Raw genomic sequence first — 19,513 nt, 5'->3', positions numbered from 1 at the left:
GGAAGATGGACCGGAGCGCGCGGTGGCAGGGCAATGCCAGCCGAGGAGGGGGCTGCGGATAGGGGACGAGCTCGGGTCGGCCTCCCACCCCATGAATGTAAAGGTTGAGGGCGAATTTTGCCACGCCCCGCAAAAACTTTTACTGGTCGGACGCCTTTGCTGGGTCTGCTCGAGCATAATTTTCCGCGCCGACCCGTATTTCGATGGTTATTTTGCGGGTCGCGGCCTTTCATGGGGTCTGCTAGAGATTCTCCGAGGAGGAAGGAGATCGAGATCCAATTACATGCGATGTCGTCCACGGCTCGGCTACTGGGTGTTTAACCCGCCCTATTACACGGGCCGTCTGCCCAACGAGATGGGTCGACATCCCATTCGTTTGAATTATTTCCAGGCTTGCCACGTAGTATCTGTCCCCTTCTCCTCCTGTCTGGTCCCGATGCGCCGTTCGTCAGCATTAGAGCTCTGGTGCTGACAGACTTGTAGGAGCTAACTCTCTCAACTCCCTGAAACTCTCTCTCCCTCTGCTGCGTCACACAGCTGATAAAAGATGCAAAGAGTTTTGGCCTTGCGCTGTATCACACAGCCACAAGTTTTCTTCTCTATTCTCTTGACCAAAAGGAAACATGCTTACACATCTTTAAGTAGACTCACGCACGCATAGCCTGGGCACCGCATTCGCCCACTAACACCACTAACTAACTGACTAGCCCACGTCCACAACATGTGAGGCTACTCCACTAATGCAGGTACATGCAAACTCCACACCGGCTAACAAATCTTCTACTTGACCGAGTCACTCGGCTCACACACAACTAACTCTACGTCTATGCAGCCCGTTGCATTATCCAGCTTGCATGCAGCGCCGTGCATCTCACACGGCGATGTCCGCTTCACACGGCACCTCGGCACTCCTCAGTACATGCTTCTAGCTGACTACGTTTCAGACGTACATCTGCTAATGCATCGGCCCTACACAACGCTAACTCATGCAGAAATAAAATGACATGCAGATACATAGTCCATCAAGATTATATCTAACAAGACTGTACCTTAATACGAGCTACAACCTTGTCCTTGTCAATCAAAACGCGGGTGGGATCAACAACAACTCAGCACCAGCCTCAGTCCATGGATCTCCTTCGGGTTTGTACATGGGAATTTTGGATAATTAGTTAGTATAGCTTCACATGGAAATCAGCCAGCGAAACCTGCGTTGCGCATGCTGAGCGAGCTAGTGGAACGGGCGTCCGGGCACCGTGGGGCAGCCGCCGCATGGTCCAATGACAGAGTTCTTGTTGTAGTGCGGGTGCGGCGGGAAATGATGCAAGAAGACCCACGGCAACGAGAGCGCAGTGTGCATCAGTAGGTAGACCGTAGATCTCGTGGAGGAAGCTGCCAACGAAGGGTGGGCTCAAGACGTCGATGGCCGGGCAGGAAGGAAAGCGGGGAAGCCAGCCGATGGCAATGAAGTCCTAGATGATGCTCCCCTTGGTGCGAAATTATATAATAGAACACCTGCACCCAGGCCCTTTCTATCAAGCCATCCATTCCCCGCATCGCGATTCGTGCAAATAGATTTCTCTTTTTTGTTTCTCTCACATAAAACATGTCTTGAAGTTCAAACCTTTGCAGCGTGGCAAAGCTTTCTATCTAGAATGTAGGATAAATTAGTTGCGTTGCACAGATCTTAAAGCAATATTGGACATCACGGATACCAGGGCCGGGGTGCAGGTGTTCTAAAAATCCACGTCCCCCATTGGTGAGCGGACGACGAAGCCTCTTGCTCTGCTGCGCCTCTGGGTGCCCTGCCCCGTATCGTCTGATCTCAAGTTCTCGACGAGGTGGTGTAGTGGTCCTACTAGAGCGGTTCAGGTTCCAACTTCCAAGGGCGTCCCGGGTGAGAGCAGCCGGCACCGTCGCCCTCAACCGGCAACGGGGTGTGTGGGTGCTAGGAGGAGACGGCGATGGGGAGGTCGCTGCGAAAGCGCCATTCTTGGAGCAGCGTAGGGTGTGTGGTGTGTGCCATGGCTGGGCCCAAGGTTTTGGATCCTTGGGCGGAGGCGAGGATTTTGCCAAGCAATGGTGGTGGTATCGGCGGTGGCCGGAGTCTGCGGCCATCAGAACATGATGAGAGTTGCAAGGCATAACATAGACGGGCAAGGGACAAAGGGATCTGTGGCACTGGGATCTGGGAGACCTTAGTTCTCAAGGAGAGGAGGGTCGTGGTGATTTTCTCTTCAAGTGGGAATCTGCGGGGGTTGGTTTACTCGTGTGGTTTTTACGACGTGCGTCGTTGATTGAGATCGAGCAATCGCACGAGGGAATCCCGTACGAGCGAGGGGAGGTCAAACCATCGCGATGGCAGATCCCCGTTACTTTTGAGAGACCGAAATTCAGCGTCGATTTGCCATAACACAAACACAATGTCGGCTTGCTTCAGAATCTTGACTGAACAGCTAGCCTACCGAGATACGATTGCTGCAACTTGAGAGCAATAATTGGGAAGGGTTTAAAGCTTTTTACACACTTTATTTCCAGAATGACATGAATTCATCTCTAAATTAATCCATCATCACTCTGACATACACACACACATCTTACATCTTACATCTTACATTCTTAAGAAGTTGATCTCTACTACCATCAATTCTCTCTACATGCACACCGTCCACCTCATCTTCATGCCATATCAGCTTTCAGCATCTCCACTTCAACAACTCTCAGCATGCATAATGCCACGTCCTTTATTGCATCATCTACTCTTGCATCGCATGCACCACTATTTGTCTCCTATCGCACAATTTGTATCTGCAGTAAACCACTACTCCAGCACGTTCAATGGTCTTCCGCTTCCGCTCCCCTCCGAGGAGTAATGAAACCTCCAGCATGATCAATTCCCATCCTTTGGGCAACCTATCAGTATTCGAAGGCGCGCATGTCTCCAGCGTATCAATGTTAACTTTTTGTGACTGGGCTTTCCAACGAAGCATTTTTTTACGGAAATGTTAACGCCCACACGCCACTTTGCACGCACACACAAGGGCTAGTGTGTGGACATTTGCCATCTCGTTCACATGCCCGTCTCCTCTCCCACACCCAACCTGCTAGTTGCCATGTGTTTTGCAGTGCACATGGCAACTGCCCCTAGTGTGCTTTATAAGCAGGTGGCAACTTTTTTTTTTATCCGAGTTTGCCATGTGTTTTGCAGGGTACACAGCAACTGCCTAGTGTGCACGTAAGCAGATGGCAACTCTCTTTTACCGAGTTGCCATATGTTTTTGCATGGTACATGGCAACTGCCCTAACGTGCATGTATATGGCAACTGCCCTAACGTGCACGTAAGCAGATGACAACTCTTCCTTTTTACATGGCAACATCCCTAGCATGCTTGTGAGCACATGGCAACTCTCTCAACTGCCTAGTGTTAGTATGTGGCAACTCCTAAATTTATAAAATCATGGCAACTACATTAGATCAGACCATACATGGTGTAACACCCTCGATGCGACTATATCTCCCACGTGTCGAGGCACGACTTAGAGGTATAATCGCATTGAAGGCATATGTCGCAAGTCAGGTAATCATCACAAACATCCCATGTAATATAGATAATGAAAAGGGATAACATAGTTGGCTTACACTCGCCACGTCAATCAAGTACATAAATAACATACATCAACCAAACACTCATGGCCCGACTATGGCGCCGAAATGAAAGATAACCCAACAAGCGACATGGTCCCGATCACCCCCAACAGGGCACCACTACTGATCATCAGGAAAAGAAACATAGTAACGCTGAGAGTCCTCGTCGAACTCCCACTTGAGCTCGTACGCGTCACTTGGAGCGGAATCACCTGGACCTGCATCTGGTGTAATAGTAATCTGTGAGCCACAGGGACTCAGCAATCTCGCACCCTCGCGATCAAGACTATTTAAACTTATAGGAAGGGTAAGGTAAAAATATGTGGAGCTGCAGCAAGCGACTAGCATATATGGTGGCTAACTTATTCGCAAAATAGAGCGAGAAGAGGAGGCAAAGCGCGAGCGAGAAACTAGAGAGCAACCTGCGCAAACATTACTCCAACACCGTGTCCACTTCCCGGTCTCCGCCGAGAAGAGGCCATCACGGTAACACACACGGTTGATTCATTTTAATTTAGTTAAGGTTCAAGTTATTTACAACCGGACATTAACAAATTCCCATCTGCCCATAACCGCGGGCACGGCTTTCGAAAGTTCAATCCCTGCAGTGGAGTCCCAACTTAGCCCATGACAAGCTCTCACAGTCAAGGAAGGAATAGACCTCCTCCCAAGACGTTCTGATCAGACTCGGTATCTCGGTAATTCAAGACACTTCGACAGGTTAAAACAAGACCAGCAACACCGCCCGAATGTGCCGACAAATCCCGATAGGAGCTGCACATATCTCTTTCTCAGGGCACACTCAGATTGTCTTAGGTACCGGTAGGCCAGCCCAGAGTTGCCCCTGGTGGCCACCGGCAGCTGACAGGTAGACCAACACTCAGAGGAGCACTGGCCCGGGGGGGGGGGGTTAAAATAAGATGACTCTCGGGCTCCGGAAACCCAAGGGAAAAAGAGGCTAGGTGGCAAATGGTAAAACCAAGGTTGGGCATTGCTGGAAAAGCTTTAATCAAGGCGAACTATCAAGGGGTTCCCATTATAACCCAACCGCGTAAGGAACGCAAAATTCCGGGAACATAACACCGATATGACGGAAACTAGGGCGGCAAGAGTGGAACAAAACACTAGGCGAGAGGCCGAGCCTTCCACCCTTTACCAAGTATATAGATGCATTAAGATAACATGGCAAAATAATGATATCCCAACAAGCAAATAAATGCTCCCACAAGGAACACCTCCAATCTTCACCTGCAACTAGCAACGCTATAAGAGGGGCCGAGCAAAGCGGTAACATAGCCAATCAACGGTTTGCTAGGACATGGTGTGTTAGAGGTTTGACATAGCAATTGGGAGGCTGACAAGGAAAAGGTAGGCATCGTAGCATTGACATAGCAAAAGAGCGAGCAAACTAGCATAGCAAAGATAGTAGTGGTTTCGAGGGTATGATCATCTTGCCTGCAAAGTTGTCAGAGTTGACTGGATCCTCAAAAGCAAACTCAACGGGCTCCTCGTTAGCGAACTCGTCTCCCGGCTCTACCCAAACAAGACAAACAAGCAACAAGGACACAATCAACCACGTGCAAACTCAAACAATAAGATGCAATGATGGTATGCTATGCGGGATGCGATGCGGGATGCAAAATGCAAGATATGACAGGAAATGCATGAACCTGGCCTCAACTTGGAATTCCAAGTGTGCCACTGGAAATATGAGATGAAATCTCTTGAAAACGATATAAAGATCGCCGGAATCGGAGTTACGGTTTGGAAATGGCAAGCGATTCAAATATGACACCGGTCTGCAATTTACAGCAAGTAGGCCTCAAAATGCAACGAAATGAACATGCTACAACACTCAAACATGGCAACAAAATACATGGCAGGGAAGCATTCAAGAAGCTTAACAAAAGTCTAGCACTGAGCTACGTCCAATTCATCCATTAACAGGTTCAAACAAGCATGGCAAAAACGCAAATGGAAAACAGATCTCTTCGGAGCAATGAAACAACATGTTACAGGACCTGAACATGGCAAAGAAGAACATGACATGGAGCTACTCAAAAAGGTTAACAAAAGTCCCTTAGTGACCTTGAGCCAAAAGGGATCTGAAAATATACTAACAAGCACACGAACATAGCAAAAACATAATCAGTTTTCAGACTTAGTGAAAACTGGCACATGCTGAAACATAACTCAAGTAGGCATGTTTACGAGCTCGGTGCACTCACTACGGTGCAAGTCATGGCAAGGCAAGCATACATACATTAATAAGGCACAAAATGCAAGCTAGACATGGCAAGAACAATGGCATAGCATGCACGGATCAACTACAACAACACCGGCAAAATTGCAAACAAGTTGACAATCTGCCCAGATTCACAACGAAGCAAAAGTAGAGCTCGATTGACTCAAGCTAGGGTGCTCCATAATTGCAAAAAAAGACATGGATGGATAGATCTCTACAAGATTAACAAAACTCCTTTACTGATCATCCTCAAAAGAGGCACGGGTCACTAGGAAACAACATGAACATGTGGCATCATGAACTAAACAGTCCCTGAAAACAGAGTTACCGGGTGCCTCAGTTTGCAAGCTTGCGCTAGTCACCACACACATCACAAAAATGCATGGATTGCACCTCTGGAAAGATGACAAAACCCTTAACAAAACATATGTAGAACTCATGGGCATATCATGCACATATTAATCATGGCAAAAATGACAAATGTCTAAGATGGAGTAGCAGATCTGACAATTAACTCAAGTAGCCCTCTTCTAACAGCATTTCGGGTATCAAGATGAGCTCAAATGAAAATGATGCAGTGGAATGAAATGATGTACTCTCTGAGACGAACATTTTGATATGCTCTATGCATGAATCGGAGCTACGGATGCAAAGTTACGGGGCCTCGAACATGGGCATATGGACTAAAAAATAAACGGGGTCAACCCTAAAACTTGGATCTGGATCTGGGGACACGGTTCCCGAGGCAGCGACGCACTGTTCACCGGCGGTCGCCGGCTGGAGTTGGGGAAGCCGGAGAGGGGAGCTGGCAACGAGGGAGAGGAGGAGGAGGCCGGGGAGGCGCGCGGCGAGGCGCGGACGTTGAGGTGGCCGGGGTTGGCGCGGGCGGTGTCTCGGGCGGCCGGCGACGAGGGTTGGTGGCGGTGGCGGCGACGGCGTCCCACGGCGGCACGGCGACAGGCGTCGCGGCGGGTCGGGCGGCGGAGCACCCGGGACGAGGCGGACGACGACCGCGGTGAAGATGGGCCAGGAGGGCCGGCTCCGGGCTCCCCGGGCCGCGCGGCGGCAGGGCAGGCGATGTGGGGCGAGGGCGCCGCGGCCTATGAGAGGGTGCCATGTGGCGGCGGACGGCGGGGCGGACAAAGTCCGTCGGTGGAGCTTTTGTCCGGTGCGGCGCGGTGGAGAAGAACTAGGGTTTCGGAGAGGGTGATCCGCGAATTTCGGAGGGGATCACATATTTATAGGTAGAGGGAGCTAGGAGAGTCCAAATGAGGTGCGGTTTTCGGCCACACGATCGTGATCGAACGCTCTAGATGATGGAGCTGAGTTAGGTGGGTTTTGGGCCAAATTGGAGAGGTGTTGGGCTGCAACACACACGAGGCCTTTTCGGTCCCTCGGTTAACCGTTGGAGTATCAAACGCAGTCCAAATGGTACGAAACTTGACAGGCGGTCTACCGTTAGTAAACCAAGGCCGCTTGGCATGTCTCGGTCCAATCCGGAAATGTCTAATCCCCACACACGAAAGAAAGGTAGAATTGACCATCGGAGGAGAACGAAGCGCCGGAATACAAAACGGACAACGGGGAAAATGGTCGAATGCATGAGATGAACACGTGTGCAAATGCAATGCACATGACGACATGATATGAGATGCATGAAAACGATAACAACACACGGAGACAAAACCCGAACCCGAGAAAATAAAATAACTTAATGCCGGAAACGGCAAGAGTTGGAGTACAAATTGGGAAAGTTATATCTGGGGCGTTACAACACTCCACCACTACGAAAAGATCTCGTCCCGAGATCTAGGACTGAAAGAACGCCGGGTACTCAGAACGGAGGTGATCCTCGCGTTCCCAGGTAGCTTCACGGTCGGAATGGTGTGACCACTTGACTTTGAGAAATTTGATTGACTTGTTGCGAGTCTTGCGTTCAGTCTCTTCAAGAATAGCAACTGGGTGCTCACAATAGGAGAGATCTTCTTGGAGCTCAATGTCCTCGAAGTTGACTGTGCGGTCAGGAGTCTTGAAGCACTTTCGAAGCTGAGAGACATGGAACACGTCATGAACATTTGCAAAGTTTGAAGGAAGCTCGAGTTGATAGGCGAGGTCGCCTCTCTTGCTGACAATCTTGAAAGGTCCCACGTATCTAGGGGCAAGCTTCCCTTTGATACCGAAGCGACGAGTACCTTTCATAGGAGAGACGCGGAGGTAAACATGATCTCCGATCTCGAAAGCCAAATCACGGTGCTTACTATCATAGTAGCTCTTCTGGCGGGATTGGGCTGCTTTGAGGTTATCACGAATGACTTTGCACATTTCTTCTGCCTCTGTGATTAAGTCATTACCCAATAGCTGACGTTCACCGGTTTCAGACCAGTTGAGAGGGGTACGACACTTCCTGCCATATAGAATTTCAAATGGGGCCTTGCCCGAACTTGCTTGAAAACTGTTGTTGTAGGAGAATTCAGCATAAGAAAGACAATCCTCCCACTTCATGCCGAAGGAGATCACACAAGCCCTGAGCATATCTTCAAGAATCTGGTTGACACGCTCGACTTGACCGCTTGTTTGTGGATGGAAAGCAGTGCTGAAGCGGATGTTGGTGCCCATGGCCTTCTGAAAAGAATCCCAAAACTTGGAGGTAAAGATGCTGCCATGGTCTGAAGATATCACTTGAGGGATACCGTGCAGAGAGACAATTCGAGAGGTATAGAGTTCCGCCAATTGAGCTGCAGTGATCGACTCTTTGATAGGCAGAAAGTGAGCCACTTTGGTGAGCTTGTCGATGACAACGAATATGGCATCATTGCCACGCTTGGACTTTGGAAACCCAGTCACGAAGTCCATTTCAATGTGGTTAAGCTTCCATTCTGGAATGGCAAGAGGTTGGAGGAGACCAGATGGCCTTTGGTGTTCTGCCTTCACTCTTCTGCAGACATCACATTCATTCACGAATTGAGCGATCTCGTGCTTCATTCGAGTCCACCAATAAGCTTGCTTGAGGTCCTGATACATCTTCGTGCTCCCAGGGTGGATGGAGAGGAGAGAATTGTGAGCCTCGTTCATGATCACTTCATGGAGGTCACCTTTGGGTACAACAATTCGATCCTCGAAGAAGAGAGTATCCTTATCATCAAGGCGGTAGCACTTGTACTTGGGTTGACTCTTGGCAATCCCAATCTTCACCTTCTTCACCATAGCATCAAGAAGCTGGGCTTGGCGAATCTGGTCTTCCAAGGTAGGAGAGACTTGAAGGTTGGCGAGGAAACCTTGAGGAACAACTTGCAGATTCAGTTTGCGGAAAGCTTCACAAAGCTCGGGTTGATAAGGCTTAAGAATCAGACTGTTGCAATAAGCCTTTCTGCTCAATGCGTCAGCAATCACATTGGACTTGCCTGGAGTATACTCGATACTCGGATTATACTCTTGAATCATTTCGACCCATCGAGTTTGCCTGAGGTTGAGATTAGGCTGAGTGAACATGTACTTGAGACTCTTGTGATCAGTGAAAATGTCCACTTTTCTTCCCAACAGAAGATGTCTCCAAGTCAACAGAGCATGCACTACTGCCGCCAACTCGAGATCATGAGTGGGGTAGTTCTTCTCATTAGGCTTCAACTGGCGAGGGGTATAAGCAACAACTTTCTTCTCTTGCATCAATACTGCGCCAAGACCTTGGAGAGAGGCATCACAAAAGACCTCGTACGGCTTGGATTCATCAGGCGGAGTCAGAACTGGAGCCGTGATCAACTTCTCTTTCAAAGTGTTGAAAGCAATATCACACTCCGGAGTCCAAACGTACTTGACGTGCTTCTGAAGAAGATTAGAGAGAGGCTTCGCGATCTGAGAAAAGTTTTCAACGAATCTTCTGCAATAGCTTGCGAGACCGAGGAAACTGCGGAGTTGCTTCACATTCTGAGGAGGTTCCCAATTCACGATTGCAGACACCTTCTCAGGATTCACGGCAATGCCCTTGGTGGAGATGATATGACCAAGATAAAGAACCTCATCGAGCCAAAATTCACACTTGGAGAACTTGGCATAGAACTGATGTTCCCTGAGCTTATCAAGCACCAAACGCAAGTGTTTGGCATGATCTTCCTTGTTCTTCGAGAAAACCAGAATGTTGTCGAGATAGACCAAAACGAAGTCATTGGTGTAGGCGTTGAAGATGAAATTCATCATGCGAGAGAACGTCGGAGGAGCGTTGACGAGACCAAAAGACATGACAGTGTATTCATAAGAACTAAAGCTTGTCCTGAAAGCCGTCTTGGGAATATCTTGCTCACGGATTCGAATCTGATGATAGCCCATGCGGAGATCAAGCTTGGAGAATACTTGAGCACCTTTGAGTTGTTCGAATAGCTCATTGATGTTGGGAAGTGGGTATTTGTTCTTGATGGTCTTCTTGTTCAATGGACGGTAATCAACGCAAAGTCGGTCCGATCCATCCTTCTTCTTCACAAGAAGAACACCACAACCCCACGGATGAGAACTAGGCCGGATGAGACCCATTCTTTCTTGCTCATCGAGTTGCTTTTTAAGCTCCTTCAACTCTTCAGGTCCGAGCTTGTAAGGACGTTTGCACACAGGTTCCGTACTAGGCTCAAGATCAATGACGAATTCAACTGGCCGGTGCGGAGGCATTCCTGGGAGCTCTTCTGGAAAGACGTCTTGATATTCGCAAACGACTGGAATTTGAGAGAAAACAGACGGATGGTATTATCCCGGGCGGCAAAGACAATTACATCCTCAGACGAATGAGTCAATTGAATCTGCCTGGCTGCACAATCAAGATGTGCCTTGTGAAGGAAATATGCCCTAGAGGCAATAATAAAGTTATTATTTATTTCCTTATATCATGATAAATGTTTATTATTCATGCTAGAATTGTATTAACTGGAAACATAATACATGTGTGAATACATAGACAAACAGAGTGTCACTAGTATGCCTCTACTTGACTAGCTCGTTAATCAAAGATGGTTATGTTTCCTAACCATAAACAAAGAGTTGTTATTTGATTGACGAGATCACATCATTAGGTGAATGATCTGATTGACATGACCCATTCCATTAGCTTAGCACCCGATCGTTTAGTATGTTGCTATTGCTTTTTCATAACTTATACATGCTCCTATGACTATGAGATTATGCAACTCCCGTTTGCCGGAGGAACACTTTGTGTGCTACCAAACGTCACAACGTAAATGGGTGATTATAAAGGTGCTCTACAAGTGTCTCCAAAGGTACATGTTGGGTTGGCGTATTTCGAGATTAGGATTTGTCACTCCGATTGTGGGAGAGGTATCTCTGGGCCCTCTCGGTAATGCACATCACATAAGCCTTGCAAGCATTGCAACTAATGAGTTAGTTGCGGGATGATGCATTACAGAACGAGTAAAGAGACTTGCCGGTAACGAGATTGAACGAGGTATTGGATACCGACGATCGAATCTCGGGCAAGTAACATACCGATGACAAAGGGAACAACGTATGTTGTTATGCGGTCTGACCGATAAAGATCTTCGTAGAATATGTAGGAGCCAATAAGGGCATCCAGGTCCCGCTGTTTGTTATTGACCGGAGATTTGTCTCAGTCATGTCTACATTGTTCTCGAACCGTAGGGTCCGCACGCTTAACGTTACGATGACAGTTATTATGAGTTTATGCATTTTGATGTACCGAAGTTAGTTCGGAGTCCCGGATGTGATCACGGACATGACGAGGAGTCTCGAATTGGTCGAGACATAAAGATCGATATATTGGACGACTATATTCGGACACCGGAAGTGTTCCGGGTGATTTCGGATAAAACTGGAGTGCCGGAGGGGTTACCGGACCCCCCCCGGGGAAGTAATGGGCCTTATTGGGCCTGAGGGGAGAGAGAGGGCAGCAGCCCAGGAGGTGGCGCGCCCCCCCTCATGGGGAGTCCGAATTGGACTAGGGAAGGGGGGCGCGGCCCCTCTTTCCCTCTCCCTCTCCCTCTCTTTCCTTCCCCCTCTTGTTTCCTAGTTGGACTAGGAAAGGGGAGTCCTACTCCCACTAGGAGGAGGACTCCCCTCCCTTTGGCGCGCCCCATAGGGCCGGCCGGCCTCCCCCTTGCTCCTTTATATACGGGGGCAAGGGGGCAGCCTAGGACAGACAAGTTGATCCTCGTGATCGTTCCTTAGCCGTGTGCGGTGCCCCCCTCCATCATATTCCACCTCGGTCATATCGTTGTAGTGCTTAGGCAAGCCCTGCGTCGGTAGAACATCATCATCGTCACCACGCCGTTGTGCTGACGGAACTCATCCCTGAAGCTTTGCTGGATCGGAGCCCGGGGAGCGTCATCGAGCTGTACGTGTGCTAAGAACTCGGAGGTGCCGGAGTAACGGTGCTTGGATCGGTCGGATCGGGAAGACGTACGACTACTTCCTCTACGTTACGTCAACGCTTCCGCTTCGGCCTACGAGGGTACGTAGACAACACTCTCCCCTCTCGTTGCTATGCATCACCATGATCTTGCGTGTGCGTAGGAATTTTTTTGAAATTACTACGTTCCCCAACAGTGGTATCAGAGCCTAGATTTTATGGTTTGATGTTATTTGCACGAGTAGAACACAAGTGAGTTGTGGGCGATATAAGTCATACTGCCTACCAGCACGTCATACTTTGGTTCGGCGGTATTGTTGGATGAAGCGGCCCGGACCGACATTACGCGTACGCTTACGCGAGACCGGTTTCCCCGACGTGCTTTGCACAAAGGTGACTTGCGGGCGACTGTTTCTCCAACTTTAGTTGAACTGAGTGTGGCTACGCCCGGTCCTTGCGAAGGTTAAAACGGAGTCTATTTGACAAACTATCATTGTGGTTTTGATGTGTAGGTGAGATTGGTTCTTGCTTAAGCCCGTAGCAGCCACGTAAAACTTGCAACAAACAAAGTAGAGGACGTCTAACTTGTTTTTGCAGGGCATGTTGTGATGTGATATGGTCAAGACATGATGCTGAATTTTATTGTATGAGATGATCATGTTTTGTAACTGAGTTATCGGCAACTGGCAGGAGCCATATGGTTGTCGCTTTATTGTATGCAATGCAATCGCGCTGTAATGCTTTACTTTATCACTAAGCGGTAGCGATAGTCGTGGAAGCATAAGATTGGCGAGACGACAACGATGCTACGATGGAGATCAAGGTGTCGCGCCGGTGACGATGGTGATCATGACGGTGCTTCGGAGATGGAGATCACAAGCATAAGATGATGATGGCCATATCATATCACTTATATTGATTGCATGTGATGTTTATCTTTTATGCATCTTATCTTGCTTTGATTGACGATAACATTATAAGATGATCTCTCACTAAATTATCAAGAAGTGTTGTCCCTGAGTATGTACCGTTGCCAAAGTTCGTCGTGCCCAGACACCACGTGATGATCGGGTGTGATAAGCTCTACGTCCATCTACAACGGGTGCAAGCCAGTTTTGCACACGCGGAATACTCAGGTTAAACTTGACGAGCCTAGCATATGCAGATATGGCCTCGGAACATGGAGACCGAAAGGTCGAGCGTGAATCATATAGTAGATATGATCAACATAATGATGTTCACCATTGAAAACTAATCCATTTCAGATGATGATCGGACATGGTTTAGTTGATTTGGATCACGTGATCACTTAGAGGATTAGAGGGATGTATATCTAAGTGGGAGTTCTTAAGTAATATGATTAATTGAACTTAAATTTATCATGAACATAGTCCTGGTAGTATTAGCATATCTATGTTGTGGATCAATAGCTTGCATTGTTGCTTTCATATGTTTATTTTGATATGCTCCTAGAGAAAATTGTGTTGAAAGATGTTAGTAGCAATGATGCGGATTGGATCCGTGATCTGAGGTTTATCCTCATTGCTGCACAGAAGAATTATGTCCTTGATGCACCGCTAGGTGAAAGACCTATTGCAGGAGCAGATGCAGACGTTATGAACGTTTGGCTAGCTCAATATGATGACTACTTGATAGTTTAGTGCACCATGCTTAATGGCTTAGAATCGGGATTTGAAAGACGTTTTGAACGTCATGGAGCATATGAGATGATCCATGAGTTGAAGTTAATATCTCAAGCAAATACCCGAGTTGAGAGATATGAAGTCTCCAACAAGTTCTATAGCTAAAGGATGGAGGAGAATCGCTCAACTAGTGAGCATGTGCTCAGATTGTCTGGGTACTACAATCGCTTGAATCAAGTGGGAGTTAATCTTCCAGATAAGATAGTGATTGACAGAATTCTCTAGTCACCATCACCAAGTTAGTAGAACTTCGTGATGAACTATAGTATGCAAGGGATGACGAAAATGAATCCCGAGCTTTTCATGATGATGAAATCGATGAAGGTAGAAATCAAGAAAGAGCATCAAGTGTTGATGGTTGACAAGATCACTAGTTTCAAGAAAAGGGCAAAAGGAAGAAGGGGAACTTCAAGAAGAACGGCAAGCAAGTTGCTGCTCAAGTGAAGAAACCCAAGTTTGGTCCTAAGCCTGAGACAAAGTGCTTCTACTGCAAAGGGATTGGTCACTGGAAGCGGAACTACCCCAAGTATTTGGTAGATAAGAGAGGATGGCAAAGTAAACAAAGGTATATTTGATATACATGTTATTGATGTGTACTTTACTAGTGTTTATACCAACCCCTCAGTATTTAATACTGGATCAGTTGCTAAGAGTAGTAACTCGAAACGGGAGTTGCAGAATGAACAGAGACTAGTTAAGGGTGAAGTGACGATGTGTGTTGGAAGTGGTTCCAAGATTGATATGATCATCACCGCACACTCCCTATACTTTTGGCATTAGTGTTGAACATAAATAAGTGTTATTTGGTGTTGAGCATGAATATGATTTTGATCATGTTTATTGCAATACGGTTATTCATTTAAGTTAGAGAACAATTGTTGTTCTGTTTACATGAATAAAACCTTCTATGGTCATACACACCAACGAAAATGGTTTGTTGGATCTCGATCGTAGTGATACACATATTCATAATATTGAAGCCAAAAGATGCAAAGTTAATAATGATAGTGCAAATTATTTGTGGCACTGCCGTTTAGGTCATATTGGTGTAAAAGCGCATGAAGAAACTCCATGCTGATGGGCTTTTGGAATCACTTGATTATGAATCACTTGATGCTTGCGAACCATGCCTCATGGGCAAGATGACTAAGACTCCGTTCTCCGGAACAATGGAGCGAGCAACTGACTTATTAGAAATAATACATACTGATGTATGTGATCCGATGAGTGTTGAGGCTCACGGCGGGTATCGTTATTTTCTGACCTTCACAGATGATTTGAGCAGATATGGGTATATCTATTTGATGAAACACAAGTCTGAAACATTTGAATAGTTCAAAGAATTTCAGAAGGAAGTGGAAAATCATCGTAACAAGAAAATAAAGTTTCTACGATCTGATCGAAGAGAAGAGTATTTGAGTTACGAGTTTGGCCTTCAGTTAAAAACAATGTGAAATAGTTTCACTACTCACGGCACCTGGAACACCACAATGTAATGGTGTGTCCGAACATCATAACCGTACTTTATTAGATATAGTGCGATCTATGATGTCTCTTACCGATCTACCACTATCGTTTTGGGGTTATGCATTAGAGACAGCTGCATTCATTTTAAATAGGGCACCATCTAAATCCGTTGAGACGACACCGTGTGAACTATGGTTTGGCAAGAAACCTAAGCTGTCGTTTCTGTTGGGGAACGTAGTAATTTCAAAATTTTCCTACGCACACGCAAGATCATGGTGATGGATAGCAACGAGAGGGGAGAGTGTTGTCTACGTACCCACGCAGACCGACTGCGGAAGCGTTGACGCAACGTAGGGGAAGTAGTCGTACGTCTTCCCGATCCGACCGATCCAAGTACCGTTACTCCGGCACCTCCGAGTTCTTAGCACACGTACAGCTCGATGACGCTCCCCGGGCTCCGATCCAGCAAAGCTTCGGGGATGATTTCCGTCAGCACGACGGCGTGGTGACGATGATGATGTTCTACCGACGCAGGGCTTCGCCTAAGCACTACAACGATATGATCGAGGTGGAATATGGTGGCAGGGGGCACCGCACATGGCTAAGGAACGATCACGTGGATTAACTTGTGTGTTGTAGGGTGCCCCCTGCCTCCGTATATAAAGGAGCCAAGGGGGAGGGGGCGGCTGGCCAGGGAGGGCACGCCAAGGGAGTCCTACTCCCTCTAGGAGTAGGATTCCCCCCCCCCCCAATCCTAGTTGGAATAGGATTCCTTGAGGGGGGAAAGAGAGAGAGGGGGCCGGCCACCTCTCCTTGTCCTAATAGGACTAGGGGAGGGGGGAGGCGCGCGGCCCATCTAGGGCTGCCCCTTCTCTTTTCCACTAAAGCCCACTAAGGCCCATATGGCTCCCAGGGGGTTCCGGTAACCTCCCGGTACTCCGGTAAAATTCCAGATTTCACCTGGAACACTTCCGATATCCAAACATAGGCTTCCAATATATCAATCTTTATGTCTCGACCATTTCGAGACTCCTCGTCATGTCCATGATCACATCCGGGACTCCGAACAACCTTCGGTACATCAAAATGCATAAACTCATAATAATTGTCATCGTAACGTTAAGCGTGCGGACCCTACGGTTCGAGAACAATGTAGACATGACCGAGACACGTCTCCGGTCAATAACCAATAGCGGGACCTGGATGCCCATATTGGCTCCTACATATTCTATGAAGATCTTTATCGGTCAGACTGCATAACAACATACGTTGTTCCCTTTGTCATCGGTATGTTACTTGCCCGAGATTCGATCGTCGGTATCCAATACCTAGTTCAATCTCGTTACTGGCAAGTCTCTTTACCCGTTCCGTAATACATCATCTCGCAACTAACTCATTAGTTGCAATGCTTGCAAGGCTTATGTGATGTGCATTACCGAGAGGGCCCAGAGATACCTTTCCGACTATCGGAGTGACAAATCCTATTCTCGAAATACGCCAACCCAACACCTACCTTTGGAGACACCTGTAGAGCTCCTTTATAATCACCCAGTTACGTTGTGACGTTTGGTAGCACACAAAGTGTTCCTCCGGCAAACGGGAGTTGCATAATCTCATAGTCATAGGAACATGTATAAGTCATGAAGAAAGCAATAGCAACATACTAAACGATCGGGTGCTAAGATAATGGAATGGGTCATGTCAATCAGATCATTCAACTAATGATGTGACCTCGTTAATCAAATAACAACACTTTGTTCATGGTTAGGAAACATAACCATCTTTGATTAACGAGCTAGTCAAGTAGAGGCATACTAGTGACACTCTGTTTGTCTATGTATTCACAGATGTATTATGTTTCCGGTTAATACAATTCTAGCATGAATAATAAACATTTATCATGATATAAGGAAATAAATAATAACTTTATTATTGCCTCTAGGGCATATTTCCTTCAGTCTCCCACTTGCACTAGACTCAATAATCTAGTTCACATCGCCATGTGATTTAACAGCAATAGTTCACATCACCATGTGATTAACACCCATAGTTCACATCGATATGTGATCAACTCCCAAAGGGTTTACTAGAGTCAGTAATCTAGTTCACATCGCTATGTGATTAACACCCAAAGAGTACTAAGGTGTGATCATGTTTTGCTTGTGAGATAATTTTTAGTCAACGGGTCTGTCACATACAGATCCGTAAGTATTTTGCGAATTCTATGTCTACAATGCTCTGCACGGAGCTACTCTAGCTAATTGCTCCCACTTTCAATATGTATCTAGATCGAGACTTAGAGTCATCCAGATCTGTGTCAAAACTTGCATCGACGTAACCTTTTACGACGAACCGTTTGTCACCTCCATAATCGAGAAATATTTCCTTATTCCACTAAGGATAATTTTGACCAATGTCCAGTGATCTACTCTTAGATCACTATTGTACTCCCTTGATTAACACAATGTAGGGTATACAATAGATCTGGTACACATCATGGCATACTTTATAGAACCTATGGCTGAGGCATAGGGAATGACTTTCATTCTCTTTCTATCTTCTGCCGTGGTCGGGCTTTGAGTCTTACTCAACTTCACACCTTGTAATATAGGCAAGAACTCTTTCTTTGACTACTCTATTTTGAACTACTTCAAAATCTTGTCAAGGTATGTACTCATTGAAAAAACTTATCAAGCGTCTTGATCTATCTCTATAGATCTTGAAGCTCAATATGTAAGCAGCTTCACCGAGGTCTTTCATTGAAAAACTCTTATTCAAGTATCCCTTTATGCTATCCAGAAATTCTATATCATTTCCAATTAGTAATATGTCATCCACATATAATATTAGAAATGCTACAGAGCTCCCACTCACTTTCTTGTAAATACAGGCTTCTCCGAAAGTCCGTATAAAACCAAATGCTTTGATCACACTATCAAAGCGTTATTCCAACTCCGAGAGGCTTGCACCAGTCCATAAATGGATCGCTGGAGCTTGCACACTTTGTTAGCTCCCTTTGGATCGACAAAACCTTCCAGTTGCATCATATACAACTCTTCTTCCAGAAATCCATTCAGGAATGCAGTTTTGACATCCATTTGCCAAATTTCATAATCATAAAATGTGGCAATTGCTAACATGATTCGGACAGACTTAAGCATCGCTACGGGTGAGAAGGTCTCATCGTAGTCAACCCCTTGAACTTGTCGAAAACCTTTTGCGACAAGTCGAGCTTTGTAGACAGTAACATTACTGTCAGCGTCAGTCTTCTTCTTGAAGATCCATTTATTCTCAATTGCTTGCCGATCATCGGGCAAGTCAACCAAAGTCCATACTTTGTTCTCATACATGGATCCCATCTCAGATTTCATGGCTTCAAGCCACTTTGCGGAATCTGGGCTCACCATCGCTTCTTCATACTTCGTAGGTTCATCATGATCTAGTAGCATGACTTCCAGAACTGGATTACCGTACCACTCTGGCGCGGATATCACTCTGGTTGATCTACGAGGTTCAGTAGTATCTTGTTATGAAGTTTCATGATCATTATCATTAACTTCCTCACTTGTAGGTGTCGCAGAAACAGTTTTCTGTGATGTACTATTTTCCAACAAGGGAGCAGGTACAGTTACCTCGTCAAGTTCTACTTTCCTCCCACTCACTTCTTTCGAGAGAAACTCCTTCTCTGGAGAGGATCTATTCTTGGCAACGAATTTGCCTTTGGATCTGTGATAGAAGGTGTACCCAACAGTTTCCTTTGGGTATCCTATGAAGACATATTTCTCTGATTTGGTTTTGAGCTTATCAGGATGAAACCTTTTCATATAAGCATCACAATCCCAAACTTTAAGAAACGACAACTTTGGTTTCTTGCCAAACCATAGTTCAGATTGTGTCGTCTCAACGGACTTAGATGGTGCCCTTTTAAACGTGAATGCAGCTGTCTTTAATGCATAACCCAAAACGATAGTGGTAAATCGGTAAGAAACATCATAGGTCGCACCATATCTAATAAAGTACGGTTATGACGTTCGGACATACCATTACATTGTGGTGTTCCAGGTGGCGGGAGTAGTGAAACTATTTCACAT

This window comes from Triticum urartu, chromosome 7A, assembly GCF_056163025.1.
Source record: "Triticum urartu cultivar PI428250 chromosome 7A, HENAU_Tu73, whole genome shotgun sequence".
NCBI classification, from domain to species: Eukaryota; Viridiplantae; Streptophyta; class Magnoliopsida; order Poales; family Poaceae; genus Triticum; species Triticum urartu.
The sequence above is the reverse complement of the archived record's forward strand: the minus strand, read 5'-3'. Positions refer to the sequence as shown.